General features: G+C 41.9%; 1 long non-coding RNA gene across 1 annotated transcript; it reads right to left on the bottom strand.

Moving 5' to 3' along the window:
• Window positions 1-963: 963 nt before the first annotated feature.
• On the bottom strand, window positions 964-5,801 carry LOC140074785 (uncharacterized). The gene is made up of 3 exons (XR_011849275.1): window positions 5,556-5,801; window positions 3,134-3,557; window positions 964-1,155 (listed from the first exon to the last, which is right to left on the bottom strand). It is a non-coding gene; the product is annotated as an uncharacterized lncRNA (long non-coding RNA).
• Window positions 5,802-6,481: the final 680 nt, after the last annotated feature.

Genomic DNA, 6,481 nt, shown 5'->3' with positions numbered 1-6,481 from the left:
CTAAAAGTAGACAACCAATATAATTTTTGATAGGAAAATAATAACTACGACTTACAAAGTTTTAAAGTCTTAATCATTTTATTAAATTCATCTCAGTCACCCAGAATAAGATGATTACACTATAATCTTCAATTTAAAATCTAATTTTTTTTTACATTAAATTTTATATAAATTTATAAAACTTCCGAATTTGGAAAGGATCAGATTGGTTACAGGGTACAAGATGGAAATTTAAAGGGAACCTACCACCACGATTCTACCTATAAAGGTAGATCGGGTGGTAGGTGGATGTAAGGGACGTGAGGAGAGCTCTTTTTAGAGCTACTCCTCACGTCCCCGCTAACTTTTAATAAACTTTATTCCCCTAACATGTAAATTTAGTTATGCGGCTACTGGGGCGTGGAGTAGCTGGGCACGAGGCTACACAGCGCGGCTACTCCACGCCCCAGTAGCCACGTTACTCCTCCTACCCTGTGTGTTCAGCTCGCGGCATCCGACAAGCCGGAGTTCTGCGCATGCGCAGTAGCTCCGGCCTCGAAGCTGTGGCTGCTCAGCTGCGTTCTGCGCATGCGCAGAACGCCAGCATGTCGGGCTTGGGCGCGCAGCTACTAGGAGCTGCGCGCCGAACACACAGGGTAGGAGGAGTAACGTGGCTACTGGGGCGTGGAGTAGCCGCGCTGTGTAGCCTCGTGCCCGGCTACTCCACGCCCCAGTAGCCGCATAACGAAATTTACATGTTAGGGGAATAAAGTTTATTAAAAGTTAGCGGGGACGTGAGGATTAGCTCTAAAAAGAGCTCTCCTCACGTCCCTTACATCCACCTACCACCCGATCTACCTTTATAGGTAGAATCGTGGTGGTAGGTGCCCTTTAAGTCATTCCACTCTACAATTAAGTAAAGGATAAAGAAAGACATAATATTTACTTGTAAATTATATTGATTTTCACAGTTTTTGGATACATATTTTGGCCAGAATCTGAGGCTTTGTATAACAAACTTACCGCCTGGAAACACCACGTCTCTTCTGGCAGTGTGAATAAGCATCCAGATTTGTAATTGCATAGTCTCAGGTTTGTTGGCCCTTTGCTGGCCCGAAGTCACAGATCCGGAAAGGAATTATGTAAAATTTCTTGCCATTTTGAATACTCAAAATACTACAGTTGGAAAAGAAACCAGACATTAATATATAGTTTTGGTCATTTTAGCCAAGCACAATGTTAAAAAGAATATAAAAGAAGAGCAAAAAAATTATGGAAAGAGTTAATCAGTATCTATCTGAAGTGGACCTGAGGAATCCTTCAGATACACTGCTCACCGCTGGAGAAAGAAGCAGAAAAAAAAGCACTGATAATGAAGTAAATTACAAAGTTTACTTTTATTCCCTGCACTATTTAATGTATGATATGAAATAAATAAAAAATAAAGCTTCAAAGGTTAAGTTACTTTCACACAGCTTCCCTATTGTTTATAGCAAAGTGTAATAAAAAGGTAAAAGTGTATCCAAATTTGTTAGCAATGATTGACTGCTGTAGATAGGGACTAACTTATTTAGTCGGAAAACTCCTTTACGCAGATCAGATTTTTTTTTTTCAATGGTTGTAGGACTATGCGCCCCCTGATATTTTGATAATTCTCAGAATACACCCTCACACCCAGTGTCATAGGCTTAATGCCTGTGACCTGCCTTATTTGGACAAATTTGCACCTTGGAGAGAAGTAGCTCCATATATGCAGTGTATATCGGGAAATCACTCAGAAATTGTGGATTTTGCCACTTAATCTGTATGTTTTACATAAGGATTTGCCGCTGATATCCTCCTATGCTGGGCAGCACGGTGGCTGAGTGAGTAGCACTTCTGCCTTCCAGCACTGGGGTCCTGGGTTCAAATCCCACCCAGGTCAACATCTGCAGAGAGTTTGTATATTCTCTCTGTGTTTGCGTGGGTTTCCTCCGGGTACTTCGGTTTCCTCCCACACTCCAAAACATACTGTTAGGTTGTTTAGATTGTGAGCCCCATGGAGACCGATTTGATACATTGTGCAGCTCTGCGTAATCTGTGTGCGCTATATAAATAAAGAATTATTATTATGCATTACGCAGGGTAAAATCGGTGATAAATAATAGGTGAGATTTTTTAAATAAATGTTATGATCAATAAAAACATTTTCATCAAATGCTATATGTTACAATCCGCTGATTTAGCGAAGTCTAGATTCTGCGCTAAATGTGGATGTAGGCTTTTTGTGCAAATACAACCTGAAATGTGCATATTTATAAGGGCATCTATCAGACGTCTATTCCCAGCTTAGGGCAATTCTCCGTTACTTGACTGTTCACTCAGCCTAGACCTTCCCCGAATCTATAACATCCATGTACATCCCCCGTTGGTTATTTTGCATTTAAATTATTTTTTTATGAGATCCATAAATCCTATACTACAGTAATTGGTGACAACCGCCCCCTTTTTTTTGCAACACGATGCCGTTGTTTCATCCGTGATATCAACATGAAATTTGCCTAAAGCTCCTTGGTTTATGTTAGTGGGAGGTGAAAAAAAACACATATAGAATAGGGAGCAGAAATTATATATAAAAAAGTAGAAAATAAAAGGAGTTGTCAAAAGTTATAAAAAAAAGGCTATTTTTTTTTTTCAGTGCCACACCGTAATGTTATATGCACACGTACACATGCCCATAGGCACATAATTGCAGCTGGGGACATCCTAGTTCCTGTAGAATACTCTCAGTGGAGGCCATATTGCCTGGGGAAGGGATGCAGCTTTATCACATCCGTCAACAGACTCCACTGAGCGTACACTCTGAGCGTTTCCCCAGTCATGTAAGTGTCCATATAAGGACCGTTATGTCCTTAGACACCCTGAACATCAGCAGCAAATCACAAGCTGCTGCCGATGTTAACTCCTCCCACTTTCAAGGGAGGAGCCGAAGCGGAGGACATATCTCAGTGTATGAAAATATAGTAGGACATGTAGGCCCGTGTTGTAGTCCTCCGTTGTCCCTAGCCTTATTTTATGGTACAGGAATGATTTTCTTTACTATAATTGTACATTACAACTGATAATATTTATGTAACATTTAGGAATAGGAGACAATATGGAGATGTATACATACTCATGAGATCTCTTATAAGGTCCTACTTGCCCTTCCTCTTCTTCCAGGCTAACATTAAAAGCTCTATAGGGTTTTCCATAAGCATTCGGGTTCTCAGGAGGACGGATAAGATGAGGTTGGAGTTCTTCATCAGTGTAATAGCCTGGGAAACACTGGGGCTGTTCTCCAATGTCCAGAGGAGTATTGATATCCAACTCCAACATGGCTTCCATTGTAGATTTGGCGTCTTTGTTTCCAATGTCCTCCATTTTTACTGAAGATGCAGGTTCATCCAGATGCCGAACTTTTTGTAATATCAATCCTAAGAATAGGAGAACTACCACAAAGGATTTCCAGTGGCAGTCGATATGAAGGTTTGGCAGTCGGTAGACACTAAAGTTGGTCTATAGTCCTCTACACAACCCTGAATATCATAGCTGAAGATCTGTAAAATGAAGAATGAAAATCAGTCGACATTGACCTTCACGAATATTTGTAGACCCAGTTCACATTGAAATAGCAGAGAAGGAGCTTCATGGTAAGTAAAATTCGATGGAGCCCGTCCATCTGTTGGCTCATATGAACCTGCACTACTACCGGTAGTTTGAGGGCTGAGTGCTCATTGCCTTCCTCCTCAGCATCATCTCATATGTCCCAATGCCAACAACTGATGACACTGGGATACTTCTAGTTCCAACAAATTTAAGGTTGAGCTTAAGGCTACATTCATATAGACATATGCTCGTAGGGCCGTAGCCGGCATCCGGCAGACGCTGGAGAGGTAAACCAGCCAAGGCGCCCAGATATACGTCCCTCAAATGGTCATGTGAATGCCGCCTAAACCTCACAGGGCCCTCATGCAAAAATGTTACTTTAAGCCCCTCCCCTCTTTCCTGCATGCATTTTACGCTACTGCATTTGAAGATCCATAAAATGATTATTTTTCCATCTATAAAACTGTGTGAGGGTTTCTTCTTAGTAGGAAGACATCGGGGCACATTTACTGACACTTCTTAAATACCTGTGCAACCTGTGTTGTATGTTCTCCCTGTATCTGTGTTTCCTCCTGGTCCTCTGATTTCCTCCCACACTCCATAAACATACTGGTAGGTTGATTAGATTGTGAGCCCCATTCGGGCCAGGGACCAATTTGGAAAACTGCGTAATTTGTAGCGCTGCGTAATCTGTAGGCGCTATATAAATAAAAGAATTATTATTATTACTAAAGAATGTGCAAAGTCCAACAGAAAACTGGCGCAAAGAGCTTAGTAAATGTGCCCCATCTAGTTTTAATTGTTGCCATTTTAGGGGACTTGAACTTGCGATCTTAGTTATATAATAGACTGTAACATTGCTGCTGTAGATTATAACTGGAGGTTTTGCCTATTGTGGCTTCCATAGGCATGTCCTAATAGGCATCTATCCAAGGCAGCCCTTGGATGCAGTTGTTAGGCTCTCAACATCCATTGATCCTGTCACAAGGGGCTAAGGAAAGGACAGAGGTCCCCCATAAGCTTCTGTAGATAATGACAGGGGTTGACTGCCCATGGATTTTGCTGTCTATGATTATGGGCACTGCAGCATGGTGCCAGCCAGAAACTGCTTGTAAAAAGCACCAGTAATGGTGGCCAAAGATCATTTTCTGGGCAGCGGCCCACCACAGTCTGGATTTGGCGGTGTGTTTGGTGATGGATGACCATTGTAACCCCTATATTGCTAGTTATTCACTCCTATGAAACCAGTCTGATCCTCCGCTGTTACTGGGGGGCAATGAGACCAGTAAGGAGAATTCATAGAAGGGGCACGCTCATAGGGCATGTCTTAGGACAGATCCTTTAAGGATGTTTAATTCTGTTCTACCACAGTGTATTATTATATAACATGGGCACAGGAACTGCAATTTATTAACCAAACACAAGAAACAATCTCTTATGTAAACACCGCTATTTGCTGGATCCAGACATTAATGCAATTTCGGTGAGGTGCATCTATAATCCTACCTGTTCTGCTAGTTCCTACTAAAAGCTTACAGTAGTCAGTGACTAATGTCCAAAAATTACACTGTTACATAATGGTCATTTTCAAGATCCAGTAATTGATATACAAAACAGACTATACATTTTATCCTTGTTTTATTCACTGCTGTTGTACAAAATAAATTGTTTCTTTGCTTTTTCGTTGACAATTTTTTTTTAAGTAAAAAACATGCCCATGGTAAAAGGTTAAAGCCGATTACTCTCCATGGGACTGTGTTGATTCACAGTCCGCCTTTGGAAAGAAGAACTGCAGGACCTCCAGAAAATGTAATGAAGAATGATGGAGATCTTTGACCCACTTTAAGGACAATGTTTGTTATCTACAAATATACAGTATCAGTGATCATGATTGGAATGAGAAGAAGTCACTTTATAAGTTTATGAAAGTTTTGAAAGTTTGTACTTACAGTAATGAAGAAGCAGCTGGGTTATTCCTTCCAATGGACGGTCAGTAGCAGACAGAGGAGAGTCTGAGACTGAAGGAGGCTGTGACCGAGGATGAGCAAGAACAGGGAGCTTCAGTAATTTGGCAGAAGATTCACCTGGAAGCAGGTAACATACGAGGGAGTGGCTTGGTAAACATTCATATGCCTTAAGGAAATCTACCATGAGAGATTTTCCATGGTCGATTCCCCGTCCGGGCAGCAGCTGCCGCCCGTTTTTCACTGCTTAAGGGATGCAGTTGCTACAGAAATAAAGTTTAAATATGAAAATTAATTTTAAGGCTATTGGGGGTGTAAGTAGCCTCCAGGAGCGAAGACACTCCACATCCCAGTAGCCACTACAAACCCACCTATCTGCTCCGTCCCGTCTCCAGCAGAGCTCGATTGCTGCAAAGCAAATGCCGGAAGAAAGGGTCGGAGAAGGTAGGGGCAGGTATGTAGTGTCTACTAGGAGTGGAGTAGCCTTTCCCCCGGAGTCGTCTGAGACTACGCCCCCAGTAGCCTTACAAATTAATTTGCATTATAAAGCATTAAACTTTATTTCTGTAGCTGTTGCCCGGACGGGGAATCTCTCAGAAGGTAGGTTTCCTTTAACCAGGGGCACTTACTCATAGATCCAGGGAGTCAATCTTTTTATATTTCTTATCCATGCGTCCCTCTAAAATAATCTTTTAAAAATCTCACACAGTGGGAGGTGGGGGGGGGGGGAGGTGCTCTGGCATTGTGTAATAGCCTGTGAATCTGCAACACAGGGGGCTCTGGTTACACCTCCCAGAGCCCTTCTGGCTCATTAGCATACTTTTAATTTTAAAGGGTGCAACCACATGTTCAGTTTTTCAGATACCCAAACCTGGAATGGAGTAAAAGTAGTTGGAGGAGCAGCACATTTC

The sequence above is a fragment of the Engystomops pustulosus genome, chromosome 8 (assembly GCF_040894005.1).
Source record: "Engystomops pustulosus chromosome 8, aEngPut4.maternal, whole genome shotgun sequence".
Classification (NCBI taxonomy): Eukaryota; Metazoa; Chordata; class Amphibia; order Anura; family Leptodactylidae; genus Engystomops; species Engystomops pustulosus.
The sequence above is the reverse complement of the archived record's forward strand: the minus strand, read 5'-3'. Positions and strand labels throughout refer to the sequence as shown.